Consider the following 18,440-nt stretch of genomic DNA (forward strand, 5'->3'; position numbering starts at 1 on the left):
GCCAAATAAGTTAATAACCATCAAATTATAAACTGTAAATGCACACATACAGGTTCAGACATTTTCGGTCAAATAGAAAGTAGGATTGAGACCAGCCATAAGCTGTAATCAGCTTGATGCTGTTAAATGGCGAAGGGCTATTTGGAAAATGGCTAAATTAAGTATCAAAATCTGCCAATTTCTCACAGCATTCTGATAACATCATGTTAAGATTAAAACTAGGAAAATATGCCTAAATGAATAAGCGTGTTTTGTGGAAGGGTAAGGTTGCCACTGTTTTAACTTTTTGGGATTGCTTTACCACAGAGCACACCATGCATGGGGCAGGTGGATGATTAGACATCAAGAAAAGTCTAGACCACTATCAGGTTGAGAAGAATCTCCTATGAAAAAATTGTGTTTTTATATGGGAGAGACTAAACATGTTTAAATGATTATCATTAAAGTTTTCTTGTTTAAAGTTGAAAAAATATACAAATTCAAATTTCATATATATTATTAATTATAAATTTATAATTTATAAAATATAATTATTAAAATTTAATATTATTATATTACCCGACGAACCCACGCACCCTGTTTCCAAAAATGTCGTCCCCGTCCCCGCACCCACGTTTCCTGGCAACATAGGGAAGAACCCATGGATCCTATTGATCCTCCTCCACCTGAGCCTTCCTCCTCTAGGGAGAGGCCTTCATGGCTTAGGGGGACACTTGATGATGGAAGTAGGAAAAGTATAAGGCTCGTTTTTGTCGCTCGTGGCTTCTCCCAGGAGGAAGGTATAGACTATGACAAGATATTTGCACCTGTTGCCAGATATACCACCATCCGCTTGATCATAGCCCTTGCGGCTTCACAAGGATGGAAACTACATCAGATGGATGTCAAGACCGCGTCCTTGCATGGTTTGATCAAAGAAGAGGTCTACGTGGAGCAACCTGAAGGATTTGAGATTTATGATCGAAAATCTCATGTGTGCAGGTTGAAGAAGGCCCTCTATGGGCTGAAGCAAGCACCCCGAGCATGGTATGAGAGGATCGTTAGCTACTTGATGAAGCTGGGATTCACTAGGAGTGAAGCTGATCCCAACCTTTACTTTAAGGTTGAAGATGACAAACCTCTCATACTGGTGTTGTATGTTGACGACCTCTTTCTAATAGGTGCAGACCCTCTCATTCACAAATGTAAGAGGGAGTTGGCTTTGAATTTGAAATGAAGGACCTAGGACTGATGCACTATTACCTAGGACTTGAAGTTTGGCAGAAGCCAGGAGAAATTTTCCTATCTCAAGGAAAATATGTGGTGAAGATATTGGAAAGATTCAGTATGGTGGACTGCAAGCTTGTAACTACCCCGATGGAGCTTGACTTCAAAAATTTAAGCGGTAGTGCTACTGGACCTGTTTTACGAAATGCCACTGAGTATCGTCAACTCATCGGAGCATTAATGTTCTTAGTGAACTCCCGTCCAGATATATGCTTTGCAGTCAACACGTTGAGTCAACATATGGTTGAACCTCACCACATACATTGGATTGGTGCCAAGAATCTATTGAGATATCTTCGCGGCACAATTACTTATGAGTTAAGATACACTGCTGGAGATGTGAGACTACTTGGGTATACTGATGTTGATTGGGCAGGCAGTGTGGTGGACCAAAAGAGCACTTCCGGGTGTTGTTTCTCTTTGGGATCTGCTTCGATATCCTAGATGAGTAGGAAGCAGAAGTCGGTGGCTTTGAGCACCGCCGAGGCAGAGTATATTGCTGCTAGCATGGCCTCCTGTGAGGCAATCTAGTTGCGAAAGCTCTTCAGTGAGCTATTTGGATTTACATTGGATACCACCGTGATTCTATGTGACAACCAGAGCGAGATCCATTTATCAGAAAATCATGTATTTCATGATCGCTCCAAGCATATCGATATCAGGTACCACTATATTCGAGATATGGTGCAACGAGGAGCAATAAGGCTCCATCATATCGGTACAAATGAACAGGCCGCCGACATTCTGACAAAGCCCCTAGGAAAGGTCAAATTCCTGACTTTCCGAAAACGACTTGGTGTCATTCAAAGACCCTCTGATGAGGGTCAAGTATGATGTACTGAGCCCTGGGAGCTCCAGGGGGGCGCAGGGTACTTCTTGGAGCGACATATGACCACAGGGTGACTCACCATCCCCTGTTGGTGCACTTTGTACACGGTAAAAGGTTCAACCTTCCCTTGTGACACCTCGTGGCGACTATGGAACAGGATGATTAGTTCTCTTGTGGGCCAGGATGATTCGTTCTCCGTGGCGACTATGGAACAGGATGATTAGTTCTCCTATGGGCCAGGATGATTCGTTCTCCGTGGCGACTATGGAACAAGATGATTCGTTCTCCTGTAGGCTTGGATGATGTGTTCTCCATGGCGATTATGGAACAGGATGATTAGTTCTCCTATGGGCCAGGATGATTCGTTCTTCGTGGCGACTATGGAACAGGATGATTAGTTCTCCTGTGGGCCTGGATGATGTGTTCTCCATGGCGATTGTGGAATAGGATGATTCGTTCTCCTGTAGGCCGGGATGATTAGTTCTTTGTGGCATCCACTGGACAGGATGTTTCGCTCTCCTGTGGGATAGGATGATTCACTCTCCTGTGGACAGGATGATTCGCTCTCCTGTGGACAAGATGATTCGCTCTCTTGTGGGACAGGATGATTCGCTCTCCTGTGGACAGGATGATTCGCTCTCCTGTGGACAAGATGATTCGCTCTCTTGTGGGACAGGATGATTCGCTCTCCTATGGACAGGATGATTAGTTCTCCTGTCAAGGCATCCTACCCATGCAGTCTGGGACTCATGGGAAGTACCTCTCATCTGATCAATGAGCAGGGAAATGAGGATAGGGACCATAGTAGTACCGATGGATGCATCGTTGTATCTACCGTACTCCCTATGCTAGGATGACCTTCATTGATCTGGGATCAATGATACTGGTCTGGGACTAGTGAGAGTGGTACCCACTATGACACTGACTTCGGGTCAGTAGAGGACTGGTTTGGGACCAGTGGTACACACTCTGAGACTGACTTCGGGTCAGTGGAGGATGGTATGATACATCCTCGATCACTTCTTCTTCTTCTTCATAGTTCGAGCAGAGCAGAACAGAGCAAAGCATAGCAAGGCAAAGCAGAGCATAGCAGAGAAGGGGTCAAGCTATTCAGGGCAGTGCATTTGATGGATGAATAGTAGCGACAGTCAAACGAATTACAGATGGAGTTCTCCCTAGTGTGTTAAAATTGGCAACTAGGGCCAAACTCCATGAGGATCACCTTATTCATGGTTGATAATATTTTATCTAGATTCCTCTCGTCGAGAGGTGTAGGATTGATCTAAAGATCATCCGATTCCGATAAGTATTTATGGAGATATGAATTTATTTTGATTATGGACAAATTGTCAAAGTCGGCTAGCAACTTATGTAGGCTCAGAAGCCCAACAGACACATCTATTCATCATCAACGCTTGCATATAAATACAGGATGTCTCCTCCTCATTTGGACACACACTTTTCATCCAACTCTCTCTCTCTCTTCTGCGCAGAAAAGAGTCTCTCTCTCTCTCCTGCGCAGATAGGTCTCTCTCACACGTGGGAAGGACGCAGTTTTCTAAGGGTTTACAAACGGAAAATTGGAACTTTGACCAGCATTCTCTCTCTCTTGACTGCGCAGCAGGTGAAGCTGACTCTCCTTGGAAATCCGCAATTTTTGGCACAGGAATCGAGGTGATCTGACCTCCAATTTGGAAGATATTGACTGCCCTAGTTTAGGGTTGATGCCGATGATACTGATGCCACTGATGCCAATGATGCTGATGCCGATGATGCTGATGCCGATGCCGTTGATGCCGATGATACTGATGCCAATGCCGTTGATCTAGGGTTTGTTGTTGTTGATATAAATCAGATTTGTGTACTATTTCTCTCTGCTGAATTATTGAAGATAAAAGAAGATTTGATCAAAGGGTTTCCCCATATTGGGGTTTGTCCCTGGCTAGCCGCCACATCTTGTGTCTCTTGTCTTGGCTTGTTTTTTGTTGATCGTTTAATGTTCTATCTGCAATTTACTTATGTACATGTGATTGCTAATCTGTGGATAATAATAAGAAAGATAAGTAAACTGCTCTAAGCATAGAACATACCATAATTTAACAAAAACATTAAAAACATAGATTGAACAATATAACAACAATCATCTAGAAGTTATAATCTTCATTAACCACGTCCACAAGTTAGTAACATAGTAACATACAACATATTGATTCGCATGATTCATCAATCTTAAAGTTTCAAGCTTTCAAAATTCAATATATAACATTTATCATCGTCGATCACCAAAGTTGTACTTGTAAGCTAAGTGTAACCATTACAACAAATAATATCTAACATGAAATGAAACAACTTTCAACTTTCATGAAGCATCATATTCATACTTCATTAATAATGAGTTATAATTGCCAACTTCAAACTTTAAACTTAAATTGTCATATATTGCTTAAAAAAATATCATAATAAAAGCTACTAGAACTACAAAAGACAAGTAAATCTATTATCTATTGCTTATGCTTGGGCCTCTTGCCACCACGAGAAAAGTCTAATTTTTTAGTCTTGTTGGAAAATCAGGATATTTGTCATTAATATCACCCTCTAAGCATTAATATCCAAAGGTATCTTTGTCATTACCTCTCGATCTGTATAGGGATCTTTGTCATTAATATCACCCTCTAAGCATTAACATAAGATAGAAAAAGCAAGGCATGTCAAGTCAAGATTTTGTTTGAGTGATGCATACATTTTTAGGAGGGTCATGATAAAGGAGTTTGACAACCAATGTCACTAACATCAAGGTACATAGAGGGATTGGTGCTCTTGATTAAGTACGAATTCCATACCCTAATACATGACAAAATTCAATGGAAACATTGCAATCCCCTAATCCTGATATCCTGAAAAATTGATAAGTCTGTTGGATTTTGAATGAAATCTAAAATTCTACTTTCTCCATATGAAATCCAATGAGGTCGGAACCACTCTCAAACATCCTAATTCATTTCATGGTAATGTTAAAAATTTAAGTAAAAGGATGATTAATGAAGATTAATCATCCTTTTACTTTAAGAATTTAACATTACCATGAATTACATATCAATACTAGGTCCATAGGCTTGATCATTACGCTGCCCCACTCAAAACTTATTTGTTTCTTTGAAAAAATTGCATTTGGAACATTACTGCAAAAAAAAATTGCAAAATAGCTAAATGCTCCCGAAAAGGCAGGGAGCATTTTTTTTAGGGAGCGCGCTCCCGAAAAGGCAGGGAGCGTCCTCGAAGCGTTTTTGGGAGCGCGCTCCCGAGGCGGTCCGGAGCGGCTCCCGCTCAGAGCGCGAAATGGGAGCGGGAGCGAGAGGGGGGGGTGCTCCCTCACAACCCTAGTCACACTGAACAATAAGGAGAAAAGAGGGGCAGCATTGTATGTGACTTTTTTCATGAAAAGCTGGAGGACCTAGTGGTTGAATGTGGCCTTATGGATATCAAACCCTTTAAAGGTAAGTTTACCTAGTCTAAGAAAGGGATTCAGTTGAGGCACACAACAGCAAAGCTAGACCATTTTTTGGTACACGGTGATATTTTATCTCAAGACTTCCTCATCTCTTCAAAAATTATTCCCTCCACCATATCTGATCATAAACCAATCTTGCTTGTTCTTGAGGAATCCCCTTACTATGGCCCCCTTCCTCTCAAATTTAACCCCTTGTGGCTACGGGGTGAAGAGGAAATGAAAGTAATCTCAAAGGCTTGGAGCACATGGATTGTGAGCTCCCCTGTCTACATTTGGGAGCAGAAACTGAAATGAGTGAAAGAGGCACTTAAATCTTAGGTTAAATACTCATATCTATCTCCACTTTCAGAAAAGGAGTCTCTCCTCTCTCAACTCAATCTAGTTTAGGACCAACGATAAGAGCATCAACGGACAAAAGATTTACAATAAAAAGAAATTTGTCAAAATCTGCATAAGAAACCAAGAGTGGAGGAGGAAACCTAGAGACTTGAGCCAAGGGACCTTTGGTTAAAATGAGGGGATCACAATACTACCTTCTTTCATCGCCAAGCCAAAGCGAGAATACAAAGGAACAATGTCAAAGAAATTGCCTTGGAGGAAGGCCACAAATTTTCTAGAAATAGAGAAAACAACCAAATTGTTTTTCCAAAATCTATACTCAGAACAAGAGGAAGCAGACCCCGAAGCCACATTTGATCTGCTAAGCAGCATTCCTTCGCTAGTTTCCCCAAAGGGAAACATAAAACTCTTTATGAAGCAGTTTAGAGTCTAGATCCAAAGTTCCAAACAAGGCTCCAAATCTGGACTCTGAATGGTTTCACCATCCATCTTTTTCGAGCATGTTGAGACTTGATCAAATATGAGCTGATTCGAATGTTAAGACTTGATCAAATATGAACTGATTCGAATGTTGAGATTTGATCAAATATGAACTGATTCGAATGTTGAGATTTGATCAAATATACAGGCCAGGGGGCAACACAAACTCTTCTTTCCTAGCTCTGCTCCCAAAGGAGGCAAATCCATCTCCATTCGCCATATTCAAACCCATCTCTCTATACAATGCATCCTACAAAATAATGACGAAGATCATGGAAAACAAACTTACAAAGTGGTTCCAAAGATAATCTCAAAAAGATCAAGGGGTCATTATGCATTAAAATAAAAAATCAAAAAAATGTAGATAATATTATTTTAATCCAACAGGCAATTCACACCAGTAGAGCAAATAAAAAGAAAGTCATGGAAATCAAAATAGGCATGGAAAATGCCTTTGAATGGGTGAGGCATTCATTTCTTTTTTACCTCATGCATAAATTTGGCTTCAGTCCCCTGGTCATTAGATGGATTGTTGCATGCGTTAGAATATCTTGGATCACCCCACTAGTGAATGGCAAGCCACTTCCTTTCTTTCAGATTAGTAGAGAGCTTAGGCAAGGTTGCCCCTTCTCCCCTCTGTTGTATACTCTTATTGCAGAAGCTCTCAGTGAGAAGTTGGAAGTGATATATGAAAGACAAACAGTCAATCTCCTGAGGATAAACATTGTAAGAGGCATAAAGAGTATAAATCATTCGTGGTTTGCAGATGATACCATCTTGATTGGGGGAGCCTCCCTTACTACTGCTTTCAAATTTAGGTGGATGTTGGATGCTTTAATAAGCGCTTCAGGCAGCAAAGCAAAAGAGCCAAATCTATGGAAGAAATGCAAGCTCACAGCTCCTTTAGCACATCTCCAGAATCATGCAATTTTCATGTAAAGATCAGCGGACTTCCTTTAAGTATCTTGGCACGCCTCTTTCATTAAGTAACCCCTCAGCTCAGTCTTGGCAACACATATTGGACAGATCAAAGGAAAGTTTCAATAGTGGGGCATGCAGTGGTTAAATCCAGTTGGATGCATTGTGCTGCCTTACTTGTCTTCCAATGCTCAGTAATGCTAGCACAGATTGGAGTCATGCAAAGAATTGCCCAAGATTTGCAAAGGTTATTATGGCAAGGAGGGAAATCGGACACCAAGAAATACCACTTGGTTATTTGGTCAGTGGTAAGAGGCCTGAGCATAAGAGATCCTACTCTTCTTAACCTAGCTTGGGGAGGGAAATTGTCTAGCTATTGATAACTGGGAAACTTGATTGGTAGAAAAAAGCTCTTTGGAAGAAATGCCTCAGGACAAGAAGGAAAAGATATATAGAACTGGAGAGACAACCAAAGGGGATCCCATATTTAGAAATTAATTAAAACTGCAATCCCCTTGATTCGAGCAAAACTCTCTTGGATTCTGGGAAATGGTAGAGACATAAACATATGGAAAGACAGTATAATGGAGCATCAGCCTTTGCATAATTGCTCAGAACTTTCACCCATTAAGAATTAGCTAAATGAAAGAAACAAATACACTCCCTTTGCATATCTAATTGGTCCCAGACTTTGGGAGACTGGCTGCGCTGGAAATTTTGATGAGCCTCCACCTCCCTTGCGCCCTCTCCTCTCTTCTCTCACTTCTCTTTTCAGTGGTTGTGCGCCTCAAAACATCAGGATGCCAAATCAGAATGGATGGCGCCCTTCAGGATTTTCTATCAAAGATGGTTATAATCACCAACCATAATTCTCCCACTGCCTTAATGATCTACAATCTGGAACAAGTGTTAAAATTGGCAACTAGGGCCAAACTCCATGTGGGTCATCTTATTTATGGCAGCTGATATTTTTCTGGGATTCCTCTCTCCAAGAGGTGTAGGATTGATCTAAAGATCATCCAAATCCGACTTGTATTTATGGAGATACGAATTTATTTGTATTATTTGACAATTTGTCAAGGTCGGCCAGCAAGTTAATTACACACACTTCTCTCATGATCTCTCTCCACTCGTTTGGGTTTGGTGGCAAGAGAGGTCAAGAGGGAGAAGCCCTAGCCGCAGGTGAAGAGGAGACTGAGGGAGAAGCCCTAGCCGCAGTTCAGATGTGCCCTAGACGCAGTCAAAGAGAAGGCTCCCATACGCAGTCAAGGAGGAAGCTAGCTGCTGTCCTAAAGAAGATCAAGCCGCAGTGAAGAGAGGCTCCTATCCGCAGTCTAAAGGAGGCCCTAAGCTGCTGACTAGAGGAGACACCTAATACGCAGTCAATGAAGACATCTAGCTGCAGAAAAAGGAGATATCTAGTCGCAATTTGATGAGAGATCTATCCGCTGTCTAAGGGAGCTTCAATATGCTGCAAAGGAAGCCCTAAAGAGCCCTGGCCGCAGCATAAAGGAGCCATATATCAGCGTGAAGAAGTCTGGAAAGAGCAGCGTGGAAATCCCTGTGACAGCATGTTAAATACTGCTGTTCTAGGGCATGGTTTAGGTACATTTGGAAGCCGCAGTCACAAGGTTAGTAATCGTTGAAGACAGAGCTTAATTTGAATGTATTTGGGTGCTGGCAAGTGCAGTTAACTAGGCCAAGTTTGTGAAGAAGGCAACACTGCTATTTAGAACTTGTTTGGGCCTGTTGAAGGAGACCACAGCTACAGCTAGCTGCTTTGCTAGGCTGCAAGCCATAGCAAGCAGCTAAGGCTGTTCCAAGGCAGCCTTGAGGTGTACATTGCTTGCTGGAGGCAGTGTGGATAAAAGGGAGACTCTCCTTGGTGGACCACAGCCCTAGAAGGGCTTAGTTGGCTAATAGAGTGAAAGGTTAAGGGCTGCATTTTGTGCCCTAACCAGAATTGCAGGAGCAGCAAGCAATCAGAGGAATGTTGCAGCAGTGTTATATGGAGGGCCACTAGTTTGATGATCTCCTCAAAGGATTTGCTTCAGCACTCTTTGTGATTGGATTCAGGGCTGCATCTTTGAACAGTCATCATTAGCAGAATGATGGACTTTCTTCTGCGGTCATAAATATCAGTTTTGTATATTTGTACTATCTCTCTCTCTTCTGAACTATTGAAGAATATAAGAAGATTTGATCAAGGGTTTCCCCACATTGGGGTTTTTCCTGGCTGGTGCCACATCTTGTGTCCTCTTACCTTGGCTTGTCTTCTACTGTTTATGTTTATGTTCTATCTGCACTTTACTATCATGTTGATGTGATTGCTAATCTGAATATTGACATTGGGCTAATATGAAAAATTGAAGTAAATTGCTCTAAGCATAGAACATACCAAAATTTAACAAGAAGGTATGGTCTCCTGATGGTCTGCTGGCTACTTATGCACAGAAGAATATTTGTCATTGACAGCTAATAAACTCCAGAAAAGAGGGATCCGAGGCCTAAGCTGGTGTTTCTTGTGTAAGAAAGAAGATGAATCTCACAGACACCTATTTCTAGAGTGTTCTTTTTCAGCACAGGTTTAGGAAAACGTATTTTCAGGCTTATCCCATAGATTCCACAGGCCAACAAGCAGGAACCATGTGGGAACCATGTATTCACTCGCTAGACTAGATTATATAGGGGGTCCTTCAAAGATAGACAGCTTTTCAGATGGATCTGGGCAACCTTGCTAAAAAAATTATTATGGAAGTTATGGCTAGCCACGAACAGAGATATATTCAATCAATGTTTCGAACCTCTGGCCTCAGTGGTAAATAAAGCCAAAAGTCTCATGATAGAAACACTGCGGACAAAGAGCTTATCCCTTCAAAATAAGCAACCTCCTGACAGAGAAGAAATGGAATGGAAGGGACAATATCGAGAACTCTCAATGATTGCAAGAGTTAAGATACATTCAGTGCTCTTTAGTTGGCAAATCAAACTTGGGGAGCATGAATTCGAGAAGTAGCACAAAAGGAAGAGATCACATATTATTTTCTTTGATGAAACATCAAAAAGTAATGCAGAGTTAGCTGGAGCAGGAAGGGTCATCTCTGACCCGGATGGAAACCAAGAATCCAGCTTATGCTTGGGGGGCTCAGAATGGCAACAAACAACCAAGCTGAAGCTTATGCTCTATATCAAGATTTAAATATTGCCACTAGCTTGGGAATAAGAGAATTGGTAGTCATTGGAGACTCCAGGATAGTTCTAAAATCTTTAACACATCAAGAACTTCTGAACGACTTCCAGTTAGGCTCAATATTCTCCATAACCACAAAGATCACTCAACAGTTAGCCAAAATCTATCCTTTCATGTCCTATGGGACCACAATGGCAATGCAGAGGGTTTGGCCAATGAAGCCTCTGGTTTGTCTCAAGGAATTTTGAAAGAAAAAAATGGGGTTATGTATTCTTCCATTATCCCCTAATCTCACCCTTCAAGATTACAGATTAAGGTGTTCTATTCAGCATATAAGCAAGGAACCTCTTTCAGAGTTCACGTCCCAGCAGACTTCAAGATATTTGGAGGAAAAGTAAAAGAGGAGGATACTGAGCAGTAGCCCAAGGATCCAATGGAAGTAGATCAGCCTTCCATCCACCCAGAGACAAATCTGCAACAGCAAACTTTTGATAAAGTTTTGTAAATCAATATGTATTTTGAATGATTTTTACAGGCAGTATACCTGCAACGCTAGTGTTTCTGTAGCAGCAGCAAGACTGGAAAAGCGCTTAAAAGTTTTAGAAGATAGGAATTTTTTATGGTGTCACTGACAAAACTCTCTGAAACAGCATATCAGCCTTCTCGGTAACATATTGCCATTTTTGGCCACCTTTAATAGAAATGTTCTCCAGTCCCAGCTTTATATATATAGACATTGTGGCAAGCAATGCTGCCAACCCAACTAAACTGACCTGAGCGTAGTTGTAAGAATATCTTCCCAACCGGTGATCAAACAAGAATAGGCCAACCATAATACATAGCCAGCAACAAACAACCGAGTCACTAACTCTATGCCACAGACCACTAAAAGTTGATGAGATACTGGGGTTTAGGGCTCAGAGCAGATTTGGTTTCACTATCGTATCGATTCGAAAGATGATTTCAAGACATTTGTGATTTGGAAGATGATATCATTCTATGCAACCTTTTAGAAACTAAAATGCATTATTATGTTCTGAGTGATGCATAAATTAAAAATATGGCAATGTTATCAACAAAGTATGTCGACAATTTTGCTAGCATCTAACACAACCACATAGAATACCACAACATCGTCGCTTAGAAACTATTAAAAAACTAATCGAAATGGCCCTAACTTAAATGTTCAGAAACTTCAGAGATTGTTCACAGTAAACCCAATTATAAAAAAAATTAGACATATTTGGCGTGTATAGCACTTACGTAACCCAACGCTAATGGTTACCCAGTACCCACCCCCGCAAGAGAAACGAGGCCTCAATACTCTGCCGAGCTTTACTCTATGTTTTCCATGATAATCTTGGGTTAAAAAACATTCAAAATAATAAGAAAATTGGATAACATAAGCTAATTAGCCCTGCATTTTCAGAGAAAAAACTTTACGCATTTTCCGTGAACGCTTCTTTGAAGTATTTATGACTTACCGCAATGCCCAAGCCCCATAGAGTTTCTTAAACCTGAGATGATATGATCAAGGGAGAAGAAGACACAGGAGCTTTATGTTTATTTCTAAGTGGCATAAAATCTTCTGCGGGCTCCAACCACGCCTGGGATTTGACATCCACCACTGCTTGTCAAATGAAATAATCACCGGCCGTTATATGTTTCTGGCTGACTTCTTCAGAGTGTCCATGTTTTTGGCATGGTTAAAGAAAAATCCCATATTAAGATTGCCGGTTATATGTTTCTGGCTGACTTCTTCAGAGTGTCCATGTTTTTGGCATGGTTAAAGAAAAATCCCATATTAAGATTTGATTTGCGCTGGAAAGTGCTCTCAACCCAATAACATTTTATTGCAATAACATTAGACTCACATTGAATTTATGTTGTTTTATGCCCTAACAACATAATTCATAATTACAAGAATTATCAATTCCAAACTTGAAATTCTAACTTTTAGTTTGAGAGAGAGCGTGAACGCTCATAATCATGAAGGGGTTTGTCTCATCTAATGAATGGAGTCGACACAGCTAACTGAAAATTTTTGTGTGGAGCTCCAAACAAGTTCTACGTTATCCTTAAAATCTTTTATTAAACTTTAGATATTGGGTTATTACATTTATATTGTTATATTGTTGTGTTGTTTAAAAACTTTCATTATTCACACACACACCAAGGAGACCTGTATTTAAAATCATCAAATCTTATTTTATACATTATCTTCATTGTAAAAGGAGGGTTTTTCCTCAAAGTCAACTATAATTATTGGTTTTTTATCATTTTTAAGACGCATGGTTCATAACATATGGTATCAAAGCATACGAACCTAGGCTTTTGCCGCTTCAAATGAGCCATCGTGACATTTTCATTATAACTTTTTTTGGGGGTATGATTCAGACTATGAAATTTGGAGACGATTGAGGAGAGATCTCAATGTACATATGGTCAAAATTTCATATTTCAGTTTTTTATTTCAAAGATGCATTGTAAGTTACGGTTAGTGAATGGTCCTGAAATCAATTTCAAAAGAGTGATCCTAGAATTTTCATTGTAACTCTTTTTCTAGAAAGTTTTAATGGTGAAATTTTGAGCATATTGAGAAAAGATATCACTGAAATCTAGTAAAAATATCAAATTCCATTTCCCTATAGTTTCATAGATATACCGTGTAGAAGTTAGGGTTTATGAATGGTCCTCGAATCAGTTTCAAACAAGTAATCTTGGAATTTTTGTCATAAATTTCCTTTTGTAACACCTCAGACTATGAATTTTATAGAGATCTATAGAGACATGCCAAAGTATTTAAAGGAGAAATTTTATAGTCAATTTCCAAAAATTGGAAACATGGCACATTGTATAAGTTCACTCTTGAGAAGAAGCAAAAAACAACAATTTTTGTGAAAGTCACTATAACTTTCATGTGGCATGTCAAATTTTGATTAGACTAGTGGAAATCTAGAGAACACATACAAAGTACTACAAGCTGATATTTCAAACTCGTAAGAGCTACAATCTTAGAGATATATTAAGATAAAAGTCAGTCAACCAGATAGTCCCCAAATTAAGGCTTTAAAGGTATGTAAATTACAATTGACAATTTGATATTAGAATATCTATTTTTTTATGATTCAAAATTTGCAATAAAGAGAGAAAAAAAAAAGGAGCATAATTATTGTTCTCACATGGCTTCTAAGGGTGCTTCAACATATATACTACACCAACTAAACCCCCAGAGAGCTCTATTATGACTCAAGAACAAAGAGAAGAAATGTCCACTATGTTGAAGAAGTGGAAAATAAATTGGAAAACAAAATGGATGAAATGGAAAAGAAGATGAATGAAAACAAGGAAGAAATACAAAATCCATAAATTCCATGGAAAGCTTATCTTGGAGAGACTTCCTAAAAGGGATATGGAGATGCAACAAAATCATAAAAATAAGGAAAATGATTCTGTTAGAACTCAATCACTTATGGAGAGTATTTTATCACAATGGAAGAGCCCAAAGAATAAATCACGGAACCATAATCATGATTTTTCACTCCAAAATCCACATCATCAGGGCTTTAAGTCAACATTAAGGAAATATTTCATTTTGAAGATAAATGCGAGGAAGTTTGATTGTTCGATACTATTGTTACTTTTTTTGCAACTAGGGTCAAATTCCACATTGGACAGCTTATATGATCGAGATGATGCTTGTATTAAATTCCTCTTTTCGAGAGGACCAAAATCGACCTAAAGATCACCCTATTTGGTAAAGCAAAAGTTGAGTTTTGAATTATTTTATTCATACATGTATTATGGAATGGGTCGGCCCTAAGCACATGTGAAACTGGTTAGGTCGGCCTCAACCTCAAGTCGACCCTCAAGAAAGCCTATAAATAGAAAACACCTCAAGCTCATTTCATCACATTGATCAAGCCATCTTCTATTCTTCTCTTTTATCTTGGTTTGCACAGGCTTGGTGGAAGGAGTTCGCGCAAGGGTCTGAAATCATAGGGGCGAAGCTCGCTCTAATCTAGGGATTTCTAGTTCCTGGATGCTGGCAAAAAACTAGGCATTTTAGTCCCTAGACGTTAGCACATAGTGGTCAAGACAGCGTCTAGAGACCCCTAGACGTTGGCACAGGAGCTTAAGGGAGCGTCCAAGGTTTCAGAAGCAGATCTGAAGGTGTCGGTCAATAGACGCTCACACAGAGTGGTCATGAGAGCGTCCAGGCAGTCTCGGATTCATGCACAGAGTGCTACTAAGAGCATCCGAGCAGTCATAGACGCCATCACACAGTGCCCAAGAGAGCGTCCGGAAAGTTTCGAATGCACGCAATCAGTTTTGCTGACAGCATCTAGGGTTTTGATTTTGGGTTTGACAATTGGCTTCAGTAACTAGTATATATGGGTTTCTCTCTGTTGTTATATAGATCTATAGATCTATTTTATAAACCTCCACTGCAAATATATGCATTGGGCTCGTTGTACTCTTTGCTGAAAACTTTTTATGACAATTTATTAAAGAAGAAGATTTGAAAGGGTTTCCCCCTTATGGGGTTTTTCCCTGGTCTTGGACCAATCTGTTGGTTGTGTTTTTGTCTTCTTTGTCATTGCATATATTGTCTATATTCAGCTACAGTTTATGATTGGTTACATTGTTATTAATTGGATTCATTGTTAATGAAGAAGTAAGTTGGACTAAAGTAACTGATACAACATGGAACAATCAAAAAAATTAACATGGTATCAGAGTGAGGTTAAGGACAAGCCCAAAAGAAGACAAGTATTGAAGCCTTCATTATCAGAAAGAAGATTGCCTAGTCAAGGTCAAGATGTCTTCCTCTACCTTCAAAGAGCGTGAAAAGTTTGGTGATGCATCAAACTTTGTTGCATGGAAAGTTAGATTGGAGATCATAGATGACAACAATGATGTGTCGGAATACATCCAGGGAAGGATGCTTGAGCCTCTAGAAAATGCTTCTGCTTCCCTTAAGAACAAGTACAAGAAAGGTGAGTCCAAAGCAAAGAAAATTATAGTTGATGGTTTACAAGATCATTTACTTGCATATGTTGGGAATTTAACAAATTCTAAAGATATGTATGACAAGATAGTCGGCATGTATGAAATCAAAAACTTGAATGAGATGACCACCTTGAAAAATCAACTCAAGGAAACCAAGATGAACAAAGGAGAAGTTTTTCAATCCTACATTATGAGGATCTCTCGCCTTAGAGATCAATTGCAGAGAGTTGGAGAAAATGTGCCTGATAAGGAACTAGTAGTTGTGACTCTTAGAGGTCTCCCTCCTATTTGGGAAACCTTCATTACCACAATCAGCAACAACAATGTCCTTTCATCATTTGATGAAATTGTTGGGAAGCTTACTCAAGAAGAATCGAGGATGATATCAAGAGGAAGGATTCAAAATCATGAAGAGGGAGAGCCCGTTGCATATATCACTCATGACAAAATGAAGAAAGCAAAAGGAGGTCCATCAAGGAAGGCTCCTTCTCAAAATACAAAAGCAAGGAATGACAGATCGTTATCTCATATTGAATGCTACAATTGCCACAAGAAATGTCATTATGCTCGAGATTGTCCCGAGAAGAGAAAAAGGCCATGTTACAACACCAGAAGCAACAACAATAATAAAATAAGAAAAGACAATCAAAGGAATAATCGTGATAGAAGATATGAACGAAGAAGAAGAGACTCCTCAAGTGACCGTGAAGAGGATCATCCTCCTCAAAATAAATGAAGGGCTCGCAGGTATGAAAGTAATGTTGTAAATAAATCTAAATATATTCTTATTTATGCCCTTACTAGTTCTTCTCCACCATATTCGTGGGATAGTTGGTTGGTTGATTGTGGGACCACTCATCATTTCTTTGGATACAAGGAAGTCCTCTCTAATCTGGTAGAGAGGGAGACTAAGTTGAATATCATTCTTGGAGACAACTCCACTCATCCTGTGAAAGGTTTTGGGTCCGTCAAATTTCAATTGAATTATGGGGAATCAATTTTGTTGCGTGATGTTATGTATGTACTGGGGTTAATGAAGAATCTGGTATCTATATCCGCATTGGAAGATAAAGGGACGAGGGTTGCCTTCATCAAAGGAAAACTTTTTACTTGGCCTGATGCTTCACCTATGAGAGATTCATTCACGTTGGATCGAGATTTGAAGGACCCTATAGAGTCACTAGAAGGCCACTTCTAGCATTGGTTCATAATACCAATCATATGTGCGAGTTATGGCACCGCGGACGGGCTCATCTACACTATGATGCACTTCCGAAGTTGAATAAATTGGCCTTAGGTATTGTTGAGTCTTGAAAATGTCATTCATTTGCATTACACTTTCACTATTATGTCCATTATATCACCTCCATTTCACCTCCATTTCACTACTATGTCACCACATTCATCCCACTTTCATTATCATTGGGCCACCTTTATGTTTTTCCAATATTTATTATTTCTAAGCCTTTTAAGTGAATTTGTGGTTAAACATTAGAAAATAATGTGCATATGCTTATACCTAACAAATGGGTTGAGATTGTTGACATGTGTAGGTTGAAAGGAGGCTTCTAGAAGACCCTTATGTGGCACTCTAAGGCCAAATTCGAATTTGGTTGGAAAGAATCATGGGATCATGAGGATATGTGTCACATCTCCTAATTGTATTGTAACTCTAAAAAGACATGTGTCTTATCAGTTCCTATTTTGATTAGGACTCTAGAGGTAGAGGGAGAGATTCATGGACTATCATTAATGAGATGGCTCTCATCTTTTTGTATAAATAGGAGATCTCTCTCCTTCATTTGCTAGTCTTTTCCTTTAGTCTTTTCTTAGTCCTTTTAGTTTGTTAGTCCCATGGCTTTTGAAAGCTTTGGAGAGCTTTGTTGTACTTTGCACTTTTGAAGAAATTGAATAAAGCTTTGATGTTCTCAACATGGAAGGAGATGTGAAGTAGATGTCATGGAGCATATTAGGATGTAAGTAGATTAGATTTCATTTTGTAAATATTGCTTTGTAGAATGTAAGGTAGATTAGATTTTCATTCATGCAATTTTAATTTATGCAAGTTATTTTCTCCCGGGATTGTGTGTCTTTGTTGTATTTGCTTTATCTCTAATGGTATTTTCAGTTGTCATATTCATAAGTTGCTGCCTTTATTTTATTTTTCTAGCTTGATTTCTAGTTTAGTTTCTCAAGTTGTATGCTAACATATTGATGGTCTCTTTATCATAAGTTGTTTATCTTTAAGAGATCAGAATATTAATAAATTACAGCTTGCTTTGAGTACTTTTTAGACTAATCTCTAACTACTTCTTAATCGTGTTTCACATAATCCCATATGTTGGAAGCAGAGAGTTAGGAAGAGTTGAATATTATAACTGGTCTTTAAAGTGGATTTTTCTTATTTTGATTACTTTTTAGACTTATTTCTAACTACTTCTTAATCGTGTTTCACATAATCCCATATGTTGGAAGCAGAGAGTTAAGAAGAGTTGAACATTATAACTGGTCTTTAAAGTAGTTTTTCTTATTTTTTTTGCAGCAGCATGAGTAGTGACTAGTGCCATTAGAAAGTGGTTTTTATGCTTTGCTTTCAGTTTCATTTCAAGTTATTTCTTTCAAGCTCTTTCTTTGCAAGTTTAATGTACAGTTTGAATTACTACATGCCTTCAAGTTGATTGTAGATTAATGATGCACATAGCCTTCTAATGAACTAATGACGTGATAGAATCATCTTGTCCTTTTGCTGCAGCAACAAGGATACTGGGTCTCATAATCATTCTTTCATTATTTGATTATTGCATGTAAGAACAAAACCGCAAAAACAACATAAACTATAAAACAACGAAGTAAGAGAAAGGTTAACTAAGCACATATAGTGCACCACACTTCATCAG

At 39.2% G+C, this 18,440-nt stretch overlaps 1 long non-coding RNA gene across 2 annotated transcripts in view; it reads right to left on the reverse strand.

The window, feature by feature from the left end:
* Positions 1-12,526, reverse strand: part of LOC149221822 (uncharacterized) — a 150,683-nt gene extending 138,157 nt beyond the window's left edge. The window contains exons 1-2 of one of the 2 annotated variants that reach the window (XR_016249392.1): positions 12,015-12,489; positions 11,794-11,870 (exon numbers count right to left, since the gene is read on the reverse strand). This is a non-coding gene — a long non-coding RNA (uncharacterized LOC149221822). Of the gene's footprint in view, positions 1-11,793; positions 11,871-12,014 lie in introns of both variants that reach the window. The other variant, XR_016249393.1, reaches the window with a different exon arrangement.
* Between the last annotated feature and the right edge of the window lie 5,914 nt (positions 12,527-18,440).

The sequence above is a fragment of the Pinus tabuliformis genome, chromosome Q (genome assembly GCF_031772625.1).
Source record: "Pinus tabuliformis cultivar Carrire ecotype Pingquan chromosome Q, CPIR1, whole genome shotgun sequence".
Classification (NCBI taxonomy): domain Eukaryota; kingdom Viridiplantae; phylum Streptophyta; class Pinopsida; order Pinales; family Pinaceae; genus Pinus; species Pinus tabuliformis.